At 32.9% G+C, this 16,159-nt stretch overlaps 3 pseudogenes; 1 reads left to right on the forward strand and 2 right to left on the reverse strand.

Annotated features, from left to right (window-relative positions):
- Nucleotides 1-2,232: 2,232 nt before the first annotated feature.
- LOC145664639 (NADH-ubiquinone oxidoreductase chain 5 pseudogene) lies at nt 2,233-3,961 on the reverse strand (annotated as a pseudogene).
- LOC145664637 (NADH-ubiquinone oxidoreductase chain 4 pseudogene) lies at nt 2,233-5,624 on the reverse strand (annotated as a pseudogene).
- An 8,489-nt stretch (nt 5,625-14,113) lies between these two features.
- Nucleotides 14,114-14,804, forward strand: LOC145664640 (cytochrome c oxidase subunit 2 pseudogene; annotated as a pseudogene).
- The last annotated feature ends 1,355 nt before the right edge of the window (nt 14,805-16,159 follow it).

Raw genomic sequence — 16,159 nt, forward strand, 5'->3', positions numbered from 1 at the left:
AAACCGGCTGCCCGCACTCGTTGGCTTGTCAGGTAATAAATGGGAACATTCCATTAATACACATTGTATGTTTTCCTCCATGTAAATATTTCTTTAATAATAATAATAATAATAATAATAATAATAATAATAATAATAATAATAATAATCTATATATATAAAAGAGAACGTACAAATCCTTTGTTAGCTCATCACGCTAATACGGCTGAACCAATTTCTTTCATTTTTGGGGGGTTATTAAGATTTGGACCCTAGATGGTTTTTATCATATCACTTTAATTTTCAATTACCAGTGTCTTGAGATAATTGACCATTCAAGTGTCCATAACGTAGAAATCCTTTGTTAGCTCATCATAGCTAAATCTAACCGTATTTATATGCAACCCACATGACCGTGTCACTCGGCGGGTTAACATAAATGACAGGCGATATAATGTTAACATTTACTGCAATCTTCTATGGTTTTTATCATATCACTTGAAAGCGAAAAAGTAAAACTTATCTAAGTAACAAAGTTTATTGCGTTCCGGGGTGACCCCAGCGAAGCGGGGTGAACGCTGCTAGTAATAAATAAACTACTTTCCGTCTACTTTTGCTTATATAACTATTCATTCTTTCTTGTTAAACAGCAACAAAAAACTACGTATACAATGCACATAAATTTAACTCTAAACTAGTGTTGCCACGAGACGAGACATTTCTCGTGTCTCGTCTCGTCTCGTCTCGTAAACGAGACGAGACAGAACCCTTTTAGACGAGACACGAGACGAGATAGACTACTTTTCTCGTCTCGAAAACGAGACGAGACACGAGACGAGACGGGACGTCTCGTTAAATGTCTCGTCTCGTCTCGTGTCTCGAAAATCAAAACGCTGGCGGGAATGGACAAGATTGAAATTGCCAGTGGTCATATAGATTGCAAAAGGAAAATCCCCTTTGTGAGAAAACATGTTGAAAAGCCTTCATAGAAAAGTGTCCTCTGTCTATTGAATGAAACAATCGTGATACGTGAGCTTCCAGGAATATCATCCTTAATCTCTTGTCCCAAATTCTCCTTGCTGTAAACTGAGGATTTTTTTTTTTTTCATTTCTGGCTGGAATGATGACAAACAAAACAAAGACAGGGAAGATTTTTACAAGGTCAAGAAACCGAACTACCACCACCAGCTATTCAATTTGAAAACTGGGTAAGGTCTATACTCATCACAGGCTGTAGTTGAAAGTTCTGGCTGAGGTGGCAAAGAGAAACAGACAACACTTGTCTTTATTCTCTGGTGGCGCGGCGGTATTCTTTGTACTAAATGAACTGAAAACGGCAATTGAAGTACATCTTGCAACTAAAATTTTTCCTCTCTCTCTCTCTCTCTCTCTCTCTCCCCCTCCCTCACACACATACACTTAAAAATACACTTTTACCGTTTTACCAATCGCCTGCTTACAGCAGTCATGTTGAAAAATTCACATCTTCGTTTGGAAGCCGGCGAAGGACAAAGAAAGCAAACATATTGTCGACGAACCCTTCAAATTGTTTGCTTTCAGCAAATTTATGGTACCCCTATAGTAACAATAACCCTGGAGCTGAAGAGGTTTTACAGGGGGGCCTTCCTTTTGTTACGCGGAAATGTTTGATCTGACCAGAGTGCGAAATTGCCCTCTGCTTCCATGTTGGGAGGAAGGGGAATACTTCACTTTCCTAGTGAAAAATATTCATTAGGACCTGAATTATCTTCAAAAATGTTTTCTTACAGGCGCATTAAGCCTTTCGAACTTAATAAATGTAAAGAACATTTGGTATGATATTAATGGAACTCCGTTGAAAGCAGAAAATATTATGAGAATGATCAAAATTCGAACATTGAAGAACATAATTAACAGAAAAGAAATAGGATACCCAAACCATATTTTAAAATGTATATCCTGCTATAAATATCTCTTGACCCCTGCTTGTTAGTTGAAGCCAAAAAGAGGCATTTCACTGTTAATGATACTACTGGGTATTCCTATCACCCCAACTAAGGAGATGTGAATAATCAAGAAGAAGCTGCTAACTTTATCTTTAGCGGATTGTACCGTTAACATCTCTTAATATAAAATAATTATAACCGCCTTAGTATAAATATTACATTACCTTTTCGGGGTAAAAAAGAGAGTGCTCTTCTCAGGGAGTATATTTAGGGAACATAATTCTTCTTAGTATCTTCAATACTATGCTTTCAATATAAGCTACCCAAATACACAAATATAAAGAAGCAAAGGAAAATTGTAAAGATTAAAAAAATTAATAAATACATTTTAAATAAATTATCCTGTGAATGTTGAATTAATATTGAACCGTCCTTAAAACTACTATATATCCCTTGAGCGCCAAGACATTCTCTCCACCCTTGATCAATGTTATTATAATATGCACCCCCTATATATAAAGGTAATTTAATAATATAATTTGTTGATAAATAAGGTAAAAATCACATGCTTCCTATTATTGTAGGACTAAAATAAAATTTTATACACACTAAAGACTGTCCAATAGAATAGCTTGATAATAAAATACCAACTCACAAACCTACTACACTCACAAGTAGAGCGCCTATTTTTAGATGTAAAGGTAGAACAACACAATTAACACCAGGAAAAATTAGTCAACTCAATGTCGCACCTCCTAAAATTGCTATGACTACCAATCCTAATATTCCCTTACATATAACTCAACCTTCATTATCACTAATAGAATGAATATTAGCACCCCCAAAGCCCTTTCCTGTTAAATAAAATCTTAAACGTACTGAATAACATACAGTTAGGCCTGTAGAAAAAAACAATAAGAAAAAGCTGACTACATTAATTAAAGATAAAGAAGAAATTTCCAAAATTAAGTCCTTAGAATAAAATCCAGCTAAAAATGGCATCCACATAAAGCTAAATTAGCTACATTTAAACAAGATAAAGTGAGTGGTATCTGACTTACAAGTGCTCCTATTCTACGAATATCTTGTGTATCGCCCACACCATGAATAATTGCTCCCGCACATAGAAAAAGTAATGCCTTAAATAAGGCATGTGTCAATAAGTGAAAAAAAGCTAATACAGGAAATCCCATAGACAAAATTATTATTATAAGACCAAGCTGGCTTAAAGTAGATAAAGCAATAATCTTCTTTAAGTCATATTCGTAATTAGCACCGATGCCGGCTATAAATATTGTCAATCCTGATAATAAAAGCAATACATCTCCTATATAAACACTCAATAAAACATCTCTAAAACGAATTAACAAATAAACTCCAGCAGTTACAAGTGTAGAAGAGTGAACTAATGCTGATACTGGTGTAGGAGCAGCTATTGCTGCCGGTAGTCACGCAGAAAAAGGAATTTGTGCACTTTTCGTTATTGCTGCTAAAATAATCAAACTAGAAATAATTACTATGTCATTTTTATTTAAAACTCTATGCAAATAAAAGACATAATTTCAACTTCCATAATTTAATATTCAAGCGATAGCTAATAAAATTGCTACATCTCCAATACGATTAGAGAGGGCAGTCAACATACCTGCATTATAAGACCGCACATTTTCATAGTAAATTACTAAACAGTATGATACTAATCCTAGCCCATCCCAACCAAGTAGAATTCTAATTAAATTAGGGGAAACAATTAATAAAACTATTGAAAGAACAAATATTAATACGAGCATAATAAACCGATTAAGATATCGCTCGGATCCTATATATTGTTCACTGTAATAAATTACTATTCTAGAAATATAAAGTACAAATCTTATAAACATAAATGATATTCAGTCAAATAGAAGAGTTATAATAATTTTATTTCTATTAAAAGAAATAACTTCTCACTCAATAAATACACTATATCTATTGATTAAAAAACTCAAGCCTATTATGAATAAAAGAACACTTATTCTATTTAAAAAGACAAATCTAGTTATACAAATTGAAAAAGGTCAAACCATGGCCTAAGGGCAACTAAACCTTCTTTAGTTCCACAAACTAAAATTTTATTCTAAACTACTCAAGCAGCTACAGCCATAAGAATCTCGGTCCTGCAAAAAAAAAATTAATAAATTTAAAGGTAATCAATGTAATATTAATAATAAATATTCTCGCACACTTCCTCCCCAACAAGAATATAAATTAGAATAAGGTATTCCATGTTGAGTATATGAATATAAATATAGTCTATAGGCAGCTCTAAAAAAAAAAGCAAGGCTAACCCCAATATACTCAATCAAGACCAACCAACAATTCTATTTAACAAACTAATTTCTCCTAATAAATTTAATGTTGGTGGTGCAGCTATATTAGCAATTCTTAATAAAAATCATCACAACCCTAAACTCGGCATAAAAGACAATATTCCACGATTAATTAACAATCTTCGACTTCCTAGACGCTCATAAGAAATATTAGCAAGACAAAATAATCCTGAAGAACACAGACCGTGAGCAATTATTAACGTAAGAGCACCTCTAAATCCTCATAGTCCCATCGTTAGTAAGCCTATCAACACTAAGCCTATATGGGCCACAGAAGAATAAGCAATTAAAGACTTTACATCAACTTGTCGTAAACATACCAATCTAACTGATCAAATACCCACAACTCTAATACCAAATCAAATTAAATTTATGCTTACAGCTACATTTTCTATAAAATACATAATACGCAATAACCCATATCCTCCTAGCTTCAATAAAACTCCCGCCAAAATTATTGAACCACTTACAGGTGCTTCAACATGTGCCTTAGGTAGTCAAAGATGAACCAGAAATATAGGCATTTTAATTAAAAAAGCAATAACTAAAGCAAAATATCACATATAATATGTAATCCCTAAATCTATTACACTTCTCATATTAATTATCAATAAACTACCCTTAATATATTCTAAATAGAAAATACCAATCAAAAGTGGAAGTGAAGCAAACAGGGTATAAAATAATAAATATATCCCTGCCTGTACTCGTTCAGGCTGATAGCCTCAACCCAAAATTAAAAATAGTGTAGGAATTAAAGAACCCTCAAAAAAAAAATAAAATATAAACAATCTAGAAGAAGAAAATCTCAAGTAAAGTAAAATAAGTAGCAATAAAACTAATCTAATAAAGCTTGCACTATAAAATGAACTTCTCAAAACACCTTCTCTAGCCATAATTATAAGAATAACAATTCAAATACTTAATAAAATCAATGAATAGCTCAAACTATCACTTCACAAATAGTAGCCTACCTCCCAGGGAACCAACCCCATACTATTTCTTATTATAAATAAAAAACAAACTCCAATAAGACAAAATTGAACAACTCACCATAATTTAAAATTAAAACCTAAAGGCATCAAAAACAATATAAATATTAAATATTTTAGCATCGTAACACAACTAAAGAATTCAAATAATCACCCCCGTGAGTTCGCACAATAGATACTAAAATTGATAGACCTAAACTACCCTCGCAAACACTAAAGGTTAGAAACAATAAACAAAAATAATTTTCAACATACAGGCTACCTAAAGAATAAGATAGAAGTAAAAAACTTATCAGCACAATAAATTCAAGTCTTAATAAAACCATCAATAAATGCTTACGTTGAATAACAAAACAAGCTATTCCTAAAATAACTAGAAAACAAGAAAATAAAATAAATAATATTTTCATAAGCTTTTATAGTTTAATTAAAACGTTGGTCTTGTAAACCATTAATGAATAATATTCTAAAAGCATCAAGAGAAAGTGCAAACCTATCTTTAGTCCCCAAAACTAATATTTTAATAAACTACCTCTTGAAATTAAAATAACCTGAATATTACTTATAATTTTAGTAGTTTTAAGATTCATTCTAATTCAAATATCTTACCCTCTCTCAATAGGACTAATGCTTATTATTAACACCATTACTACCTGCTTAATTATTTCAACCATAAGAGAATCCCCTTGATTTTCTTATATCCTATTTCTAGTTTTTTTTAGGAGGTATATTAGTTTTATTTATTTATGTTACAAGACTGGCATCAAATGAAATATTTACTCTAACACCTAACCTTTTCTTACTAATTTCTTTAGCTCCGCCCCTCCTAATTCTTATAATAATTATTGACCCTCTTATACTTCCAAATATAATTTCACTCCCAGACCCACAGCACTACACAACTAATTACCAAGAAATTCCCGGCATAAAATTTTATATAACATCAATCTTAATAAATACTATTATATTAGCAACATATCTATTTATTACACTAATTGCAGTAGTAAAGATCACTTCACTATACCAAGGCCCTCTTCGACCCTCTAAGTCATATGTCAACACCAATTCGCTTACATCACCCTCTTTTTAAAATTGCTAATAACGCTTTGGTAGATCTTCCAGCTCCTATCAACATTTCATATTGATGAAATTTCGGCTCTCTTCTCGGTTTATGTTTAATCATTCAAATTGCTACCGGCCTATTTCTAGCAATACATTATGTATCAAGTATTGAATTAGCTTTCAACAGAGTAATTCACATCTGTCGAGATGTAAACTTTGGGTGGCTTTTACGTACTTTGCATGCTAATGGAGCATCTTTTTTCTTCATTTGTCTTTACTTACATGTTGGTCGAGGAATATACTATGGTTCTTACCTTTACCTTCATACCTGAAGAGTAGGAGTTGCCATTTTACTACTAGTGATAGCAACTGCTTTTGTCGGTTATGTTCTACCTTGAGGTCAAATATCTTTTTGAGGGGCAACAGTTATTACGAATCTCTTATCAGCTATTCCTTATTTAGGAACAATATTAGTACAATGAATTTGAGGAGGATTTGCTGTAGATAACGCTACTTTAAATCGATTCTTTGCCTTCCATTTTCTCTTACCTTTCATTGTAGCTGCCATGTCCATGGTACACCTCCTATTTCTCCACCAAACAGGATCTAACAACCCTCTTGGCCTTAACAGAAATCAAGATAAAATTCCCTTCCACCCCTATTTTTCAACTAAGGACACTATTGGATTTTTAACAATAATAACAGCCCTAATATTACTTACCCTTTGAAATCCTTACATACTAGGAGACCCTGAAAATTTCACTCCCGCAAACCCATTAGTTACACCAGTACATATTCAACCAGAATGATACTTCCTATTTGCTTATGCCATTCTTCGTTCCATTCCTAATAAACTTGGAGGGGTTATTGCCTTAGTAATATCAATCCTCATTTTAATAATTATGCCATTTTTTCATACTAGAAAAATACGAGGACTACAATTTTACCCTATTAACCAAATTATATTCTGAATTATAGTTAGCACTGTAATCCTTTTAACTTGAATTGGGGCTCGACCAGTTGAAGATCCTTACATTCTAACAGGCCAAATTCTTACAGTTATCTACTTCGCTTACTTCTTATTTGTTCCATATATCTCCTCCTTATGAGATTTCTTACTAAATAAAACTTAGTTCTTTGGCTGAGAATAAGCATATGTTTTGAAAACATACAACAGAGCAAAGCTCTAAGAACTTATTCTCAATTTAATACACTTAAATTAAAAGAGAAATAAAAAGAAGCTTTATGCCTCCTAGAAATAAAAGATAATTAAGCGACAAGGGCAAAAAACACTTTCAAGCAAGGTATATTAATTTATCATACCGAAACCGTGGTAACGTCCCTCGTACCCAAATAAATCCAAAAGAAACAAATACTACCTTACAAAAAAATAAAACAGAAAAAATATCATATCCTAAAAACAAAACTCTAAATAAGGCTCTCATAAATAAAATACTAGCATATTCAGCTATAAAAATAAGAGCAAATCCCCCTGCTCTATACTCAATATTAAACCCAGAAACAAGTTCTGACTCACCCTCTGCAAAATCAAAAGGAGTGCGATTAGTTTCAGCTAAACAAGAAGCAAATCAAACTAACGCCAAAGGAAACGTGATTCATAAAAATCATAACTCTTCCTGATAATAACCAAAATTCAGCAATCTATATCTTTCAGCTAAAAATACAAAAGATAACAAAATTAAAGCCAAACTAACCTCATAAGAAATAGTTTGTGCTACTGCTCGGAGACCTCCTAACAAAGAATATGAAGAATTAGAAGATCAACCAGCAATTATTACAGTATACACGCCCATACTTGTACAGCATAAAAAGAATAATAAACCTAAAGAAAAAGTCAGCATAACACTTAAATAAGGAATTCTTAATCATGCTAACAAGGATAAAAACAAACTAAAAACAGGAGCTAGATAATAAGGATAATAATTAGATATAGTAGGGAAAACCTGCTCCTTAGTAAACAGCTTAATTGCATCCGCAAAAGGTTGAGGTAAACCACAAATACCCACCTTATTAGGTCCCCGACGAATTTGAATATATCCTAAAACCTTTCGTTCTAATAAAGTTAGAAATGCAACTCCAATTAAAACACAAATAATCAAAATCAAATAAGAAACCACACCTATAACATAATCATAATACATTATTACCTGGACTCAATTCATCCATTATTAGATCCTAAATCTAATGCACTTATCTGCCAAAGTAATCCTCATTTACTTTTATTCCTCAAAAATAAATATTACTAGTACTTGGTCCTTTCGTACTAAAATACTATTATCAATAAAGGATAGAAACCGATCTGGCTCACGCCGATCTGAACTCAGATCATGTAAGATTTCAAAGGTCGAACAGACCTATACACTAATCTTCTGCACCTAGATAAAATCTTAATCCAACATCGAGGTCGCAATCTCTCTTGTCGATATGAACTCTCAAAAAAAATTACGCTGTTATCCCTGAGGTAACTTAGTCTAACAATCATTAATAAAGGATCATAAAAATACTTAAAAGTAATTATATAAAAAAGAGTTTATTTTATCTTCTCGTCGCCCCAACGCAATAATTAAATAGCAAATCTATTCATTGCCAACTACAAAAATTACTATTTAAATATAAAGATCTACAGGGTCTTATCGTCCTTTTAAATTATTTAAGCCTTTTCACTCAAAAGTAAAATTCAATATTACGAATAAAGACAGTCTTCCACTCGTCCAACCTTTCATACAAGCCCACAATTAAAGGACTAATGATTATGCTACCTTCGCACGGTCAAGATACCGCGGCCGTTTAAAACCTCACTGGGCAGGTCAGACCTTTTATTTTAACAAAAGGACATGTTTTTGATAAACAGGCGGAGGAAATATTTGCCGAATTCCTTTAATTATTCTCTCTAATATACTAATAACACCATTATAAATTGCCTTAACTAATTCAAAGCAAAAGTACAGTAATAAATTAAATGTAACAAAATATGATAAATAACTCAAATAAGTTATAACAAAATCACAAATGATGGCTACTTCTAAGCCCACATCTTTCATTTAATATAAAACCACATTATAAATAATACAAGTAAAGAGCAAATCCCCCTTACTATTACTCACGGCAAAACTACAAAAATTAAGTCTACGACAAGTCTAGCCGCGGCTGAATTAAATTCAATTCCTGCACAACCAGATATAATGGAAACCGAAAGGCATCTCACCACTAAAATAAAATTTACAAATAGTATGCTACCTATAATACCGTAATATTTTAACTCTTTCCATTTCGGGAAATAATTATATAATAATATTATTTAGTGTTCCCTGATACAAAAGGTACAACATTTTATATCTTCTTTCCCTCAAATAAAATTTCACTTATTTAAATATTCCCTTACGGTACTAATTAACTATAATATCAACAAATTAACTCTATACCCTATACAATAACATCAATTAAAGTTGATTCACTTAATCTCAATATAAAAATTAAATATATAAATAAGTATATCCTTCAATCAAAATAATCTGAATTGCACAGAAACCTCCTCGATGTAAACGAATAGCTCAACTAACAAGCTCTATTTTGCTATCAATTCAATCTAGGCACACCTTCCGGTACACCCACTATGTTACGACTTATCTCACCTAAACAAATGAGAGCGACGGGCGATGTGTACATATTCTAGAGCCCTACTCATAATAGCAATATAACTAATATTACATTCAAATCCACCTTCATTTAAATAATTTCATAATAAAATTCGTATAAACATTCTATTGTAATCCATCTCCTCTTACTAATAAGCTGCACCTTGACCTGAAGTCTTCCTCAATAAAGATAATGAAGGTTTATGACCTCTCCTTAATACCTTCAACTACGGCGGTATACAAACTGCCAACAATAGTAAGTAAAATATATCGTGGATTGTCGATTACGGGACAGATTCCTCTGAACAGTCTAAAATACCGTCAAATCCTTTGAGTTTCAAGAATATAACTACTATTACCCAGGTATTACATTTTACATTAAAAATAATAGGGTATCTAATCCTAGTTTAATAAATAATTTCATAGCTTCAAACATAGAATTCATTATTATTAAATAATAATTTCACCTAAAAATAAAAAGACAAAATCCTATAGTTCAAATTTATAACTACACCTTAACCGTCAATACTCCTTCCCTTCAGCCCCCTCGTCTCACCGCGGCAGCTGGCACGAATTTCGCCGGGCCTTACTAAACCTTAACTGCTTCAAACACTAATTAATAAACAAAATCAAGTACTGCGACCAATTATACCTCATCATTTACCTTTAAGATAAATAATACTTACTTCTTATTCAAAAGATTACATGTACAACTAGATAGACAAGAGAAGAAAAGCCAGGATAATACTTTATTATTAATTTATAATGCTAAAACAAACAATTATTAGTTATGTATTTAATCCAATTGATAAAAATTAGTATTAACTAAAACCTGTCTCCCCCTTGTCTAGGATACAATTTTGTTTTTTTCCCCCTTCAAACAAAATTGTATCCTATACAAGTATATTTATTCTCTCCTTACACATATGCTGTAAAAACTAGCATATTCTGGATACGTTAAGCTTATTAATATACCTTTAGCCGGTATCTCAGGTTAATTAAGAGGATTTAATAGATTTTCAAGTCTTAATTATTATTAATATATAATATTTCTAAATTTAATTATTATAACACAATACTCATCTATTTAAATTCTCGAATACTTCTATAAATAATTATTAAATAATAATAAGATGCCTGATTAAAGGATTATCGTGATAGGATAAATCAAGTATTTCAATATACTCTTATTACACCTAAAAGAATTAAACTTTCACCTTCGATATCAAAAATCAACGTGCATCGTACACTAAAGTGTAGAAAGATAAGCTAAGATAAGCTAGTGGGCTCATACCCCGCATATGAAGATTACTCTTCTTTTTCTAATGCTCACTAACCCTAAAACTCTTTTATTCTCTACAACACTTGTGTTAGGAACTCTTATTTCCTTAACTTCTTCATCATGATTTGGTACTTGAATTGGTCTCGAAATTAATCTCCTATCATTCATCCCCCTAATTTCAAAGACCAACAATCAACGTCACACCGAATCTGCTTTAAAATACTTTTTAGTACAGGCCATTGCAAGATCCCTACTTTTAATAGCAATTATCCTACTTTACATGGGACTGCAAACTACATATTATTTAATCACTATTTCCTTACTCTTTAAAATAGGGGCAGCCCCTCTTCACTTCTGAATACCTGAAGTAATAGAGGCTATACTCTGAATAGACTGCATTATTTTAATAACTTGACAAAAATTAGCACCCCTCGGCCTATTGTCCTACAGCTTAAATCCTACAAATCTAATCTATCTAACCTTAATCTTATCTCTAGTAGTAGGCTCAATCGGAGGTTTAAATCAAACATCGCTACGCAAAATCATAGCATTTTCATCTATTAACCACACTGGTTGAATACTCATGGCCCTTCTGCTAAGTGACATAGCCTGATCTCTCTACTTCTTATTTTACGCCCTACTTTCAATAATAGCAGTCACCCTTTTTGCAATAAACAAAATATTTCATATTAATCAAACTTTCTCTAATAAAATCATTGTAACAACAAAATTAGCTATCTTTACTAGCCTTTTATCTTTGGGGGGTCTTCCGCCATTCTTAGGATTCTTACCTAAGTGAATCATCATTATAAAAACTGCCGAACAAATATCATTTATTATTCTCACCCTAATAGTAATAACAGCACTAATTACTCTTTTCTACTATATACGAATTGCTTATGCTGCTTTTATCATTAATCACTATAATCAAACATGAACATCTTTAATGAAAAAAAGTCTAGAAACATCAATTAGATCGATATTCATTATTATTTCACTAAGAGGCATAATTATTTTACCTTTAACTGTCAACATCCTTTAAACAAAGACTTTAAGTTAAAAAAACTAATGGCCTTCAAAGCTATAAATAAAAGGCAACCTTTTAGGTCTTAGTATATATTAACTACTACTCCGGAATTGCAGTCCGACATCATAAATATTGACTATAAAACCTAATAGGAGGTTTATTAACCATAAATAGATTTACAATCTACCACCTAATACTTCGGCCATCCTATTTAATTTTACTTGCAACGATGATTATTTTCTACAAATCATAAAGATATTGGTACAATATACTTGATCTTTGGAGCTTGAGCAGGAATAGTAGGAACATCATTAAGTCTTCTCATTCGAGCAGAACTTGGCCGACCAGGTAGCTTAATTGGTGATGACCAAATCTATAACGTAATTGTTACTGCTCATGCTTTCATTATGATTTTCTTCATAGTTATGCCAATTATAATTGGAGGCTTTGGTAACTGACTAGTTCCTTTAATACTAGGAGCACCTGATATGGCATTCCCCCGCCTAAACAACATAAGATTCTGATTATTACCGCCTTCATTAACCCTACTATTAACAGGAAGAATTGTAGAGAGTGGTGCGGGAACCGGATGAACTGTATATCCCCCTCTTTCCAGTGCCATTGCCCACGCCGGAGCCTCCGTTGACCTTTCTATTTTCTCCCTCCATTTAGCTGGTGTATCCTCAATTCTCGGAGCTGTAAATTTTATTACAACCGTAATTAATATACGAACTCCTGGAATAACTTTAGAACGAATGCCATTATTCGTTTGATCTGTAGTAATTACTGCCGTACTACTTCTTCTATCTCTTCCTGTATTAGCAGGAGCTATTACAATACTCCTAACTGACCGAAATCTTAATACTTCCTTTTTTGATCCTTCAGGAGGGGGAGATCCAATTTTATATCAACACCTATTTTGATTCTTTGGTCATCCTGAAGTTTACATTTTAATTCTTCCAGGATTTGGTATAATTTCACATATTGTAACCCAAGAAAGTGGTAAAAAGGAAACATTTGGCGTTTTAGGAATAATTTATGCAATACTGGCAATTGGATTCCTAGGATTTATTGTTTGGGCTCATCATATATTCACTGTTGGTATAGACGTTGATACTCGTGCTTATTTTACTGCTGCCACAATAATCATTGCTGTTCCTACAGGAATTAAGGTATTTAGATGAATTGCCACACTTCATGGAGCACAAATAACTTATTCACCCTCAATCTTATGAACTTTAGGCTTTATTTTCCTATTTACTGTTGGGGGCCTCACGGGAGTTGTATTGGCAAATTCATCCCTAGACATTGTTCTCCATGACACTTATTATGTAGTAGCACATTTTCATTATGTACTATCTATAGGTGCTGTATTTGCTATCATGGCAGGACTTATTCATTGATTCCCTCTATTCAGAGGAACAACAATAAATCCCACATGACTAAAAATTCAATTCCTAGTAATATTTATAGGAGTAAACATCACATTCTTTCCTCAACATTTCTTAGGTTTAAGTGGGATACCTCGCCGGTATTCAGATTACCCAGATGCCTACACTACATGAAATATGGTATCAAGTATTGGTTCATTCCTTTCCTTCGTCGCCGTACTAGTACTTGTAATTATTATGTGAGAAGCCTTTGCGAGAGCTCGACCAGTAGTATTCTCAGACCAACAAACAACATCTTTAGAATGATTCCAAAACTTGCCACCAGCAGAGCATAGTTATGCAGAACTTCCCTTATTAACAAACTTCTAAGGTGGCAGATAAGTGCATTGGGCCTAAGCCCCAAACATAAGAATAAACATCTTCTTTAGAAATGGCCATTTGAAATCAACTAGGACTTCAAGATGCAGCGTCCCCTGTAATAGAACAAATAGTATTTTTTCATGATCATACAATACTCATTGTAACTATAATTACAGTCCTCGTAGGCTATTTACTAGCCTCTCTCCTACCAAATACATATATTAACCGTAATTTATTAGAAGGCCAAACCCTAGAAACCATTTGAACAATTTTGCCTGCTATTACACTAATCTTTATCGCCCTCCCATCTTTACGACTTCTATACTTACTAGACGAAATTCATCAGCCAGCAATTACTCTTAAAACAATCGGACACCAATGATACTGAAGTTATGAATATTCCGACTTCTCCTTAACAGAATTTGATTCTTACATAGTACCCATCAATGAAATAAATCCTAATTCATTTCGTCTTCTAGATGTAGACAATCGCATCGTATTACCTATTAATATTGATATTCGTATTTTAATTACCGCTGCTGATGTTCTTCATTCATGGGCTATGCCTGCCTTTGGTATTAAAGCAGATGCCACTCCAGGACGTTTAAATCAAGTAGCAGCTAATATTACACGCACAGGCTTATTTTTCGGCCAATGTTCAGAAATTTGTGGTGCAAATCATAGTTTCATACCAATCGTTGTTGAGGCCTGCCCTCATTCAGTATTTATTAACTGAATAACAAAAATAATACAAGAACTTTCATTAGGTGGCTGAAAGTAAGCAATGGTCTCTTAAACCAAAAGATAGTAAAGTAACAATTACTCCTAATGGAAAAATTAGTTAAATTATAACGTAAGCATGTCAAGCTTAAATTACTACTTAATAGTATTTTTCTATTCCACAAATATCTCCCCTAAAATGACTCATCTTATTTATTATATTCTCCTTGTGCTACCTCTTATTTGCATCTATTATATATTTTAATTCAAATACACCTCATCCTTCCTTAGATAGCACTAATATTAAAAAAACAACCATAAACTGAAAGTGATAACAAATCTTTTTTCAACATTTGATCCCTCTACTTCAATTATAAACATATCATTTAATTGACTTAGAACAGTAATTGGACTTCTAATTATTCCAATCCCATTTTGATTCTTACCAGGGCGACCAAACATTTTATGAAACAAAATTACCCTAACTCTTCATAAGGAATTCAAAACTCTTCTTGGTCCTGCTAGCCATCAAGGAAGAACCTTTCTATTCATTTCTTTATTCTCCTTCATTCTATTTAATAATTTTATAGGCCTATTCCCTTATGTATTTACCAGCTCTAGACATCTAACTTTTACATTAACTCTCGCCCTGCCACTTTGAATAAGTTTTATAATCTACGGCTGAATTAACCACACTCAACATATATTTGCACATCTCGTTCCTTCTGGAACTCCGGCTCCTCTCATACCCTTTATAGTATGCATTGAGATAATTAGTAACATCATTCGACCTGGAACCTTAGCTGTTCGATTAATAGCAAATATAATTGCAGGCCATCTCCTCTTAACCTTACTAGGTAATACAGGTCCTTCTTTGTCTCTTTCCATACTTTCATTGCTAATAATTGGACAAATTACTCTCCTAATACTAGAATCTGCTGTCGCAGTAATTCAATCATATGTATTCGCCGTCCTAGTCACACTATATTCAAGAGAAGTTACTTATGTCAGCACCACAAAATCACCCTTACCACCTTGTTGACCAAAGTCCCTGACCACTTACTGGAGCTCTAGGGGCCTTAATTACAACCACAGGTCTCACTAAGTGATTTCACCAATATGACCCTTCCCTATTCTTCTTAGGCATACTAATTACATTATTAACCATAATTCAATGATGGCGGGATGTGACTCGAGAAGGAACATATCAAGGATTGCACACTATACAAGTTACATTAGGACTTCGATGGGGCATAATCCTATTTATTATTTCTGAGGTATTCTTTTTCGTTTCATTGTTTTGGGCCTTCTTTCATAGTAGATTAGCACCAACAGTAGAAATTGGATCTTTCTGGCCCCCAACAGGTATCGTTCCATTCAACCCAATGCATATTCC

The sequence above is a fragment of the Thermobia domestica genome, chromosome 11 (genome assembly GCF_964235325.1).
Source record: "Thermobia domestica chromosome 11, izTheDome1.hap1.1, whole genome shotgun sequence".
Lineage (NCBI taxonomy): Eukaryota > Metazoa > Arthropoda > Insecta > Zygentoma > Lepismatidae > Thermobia > Thermobia domestica.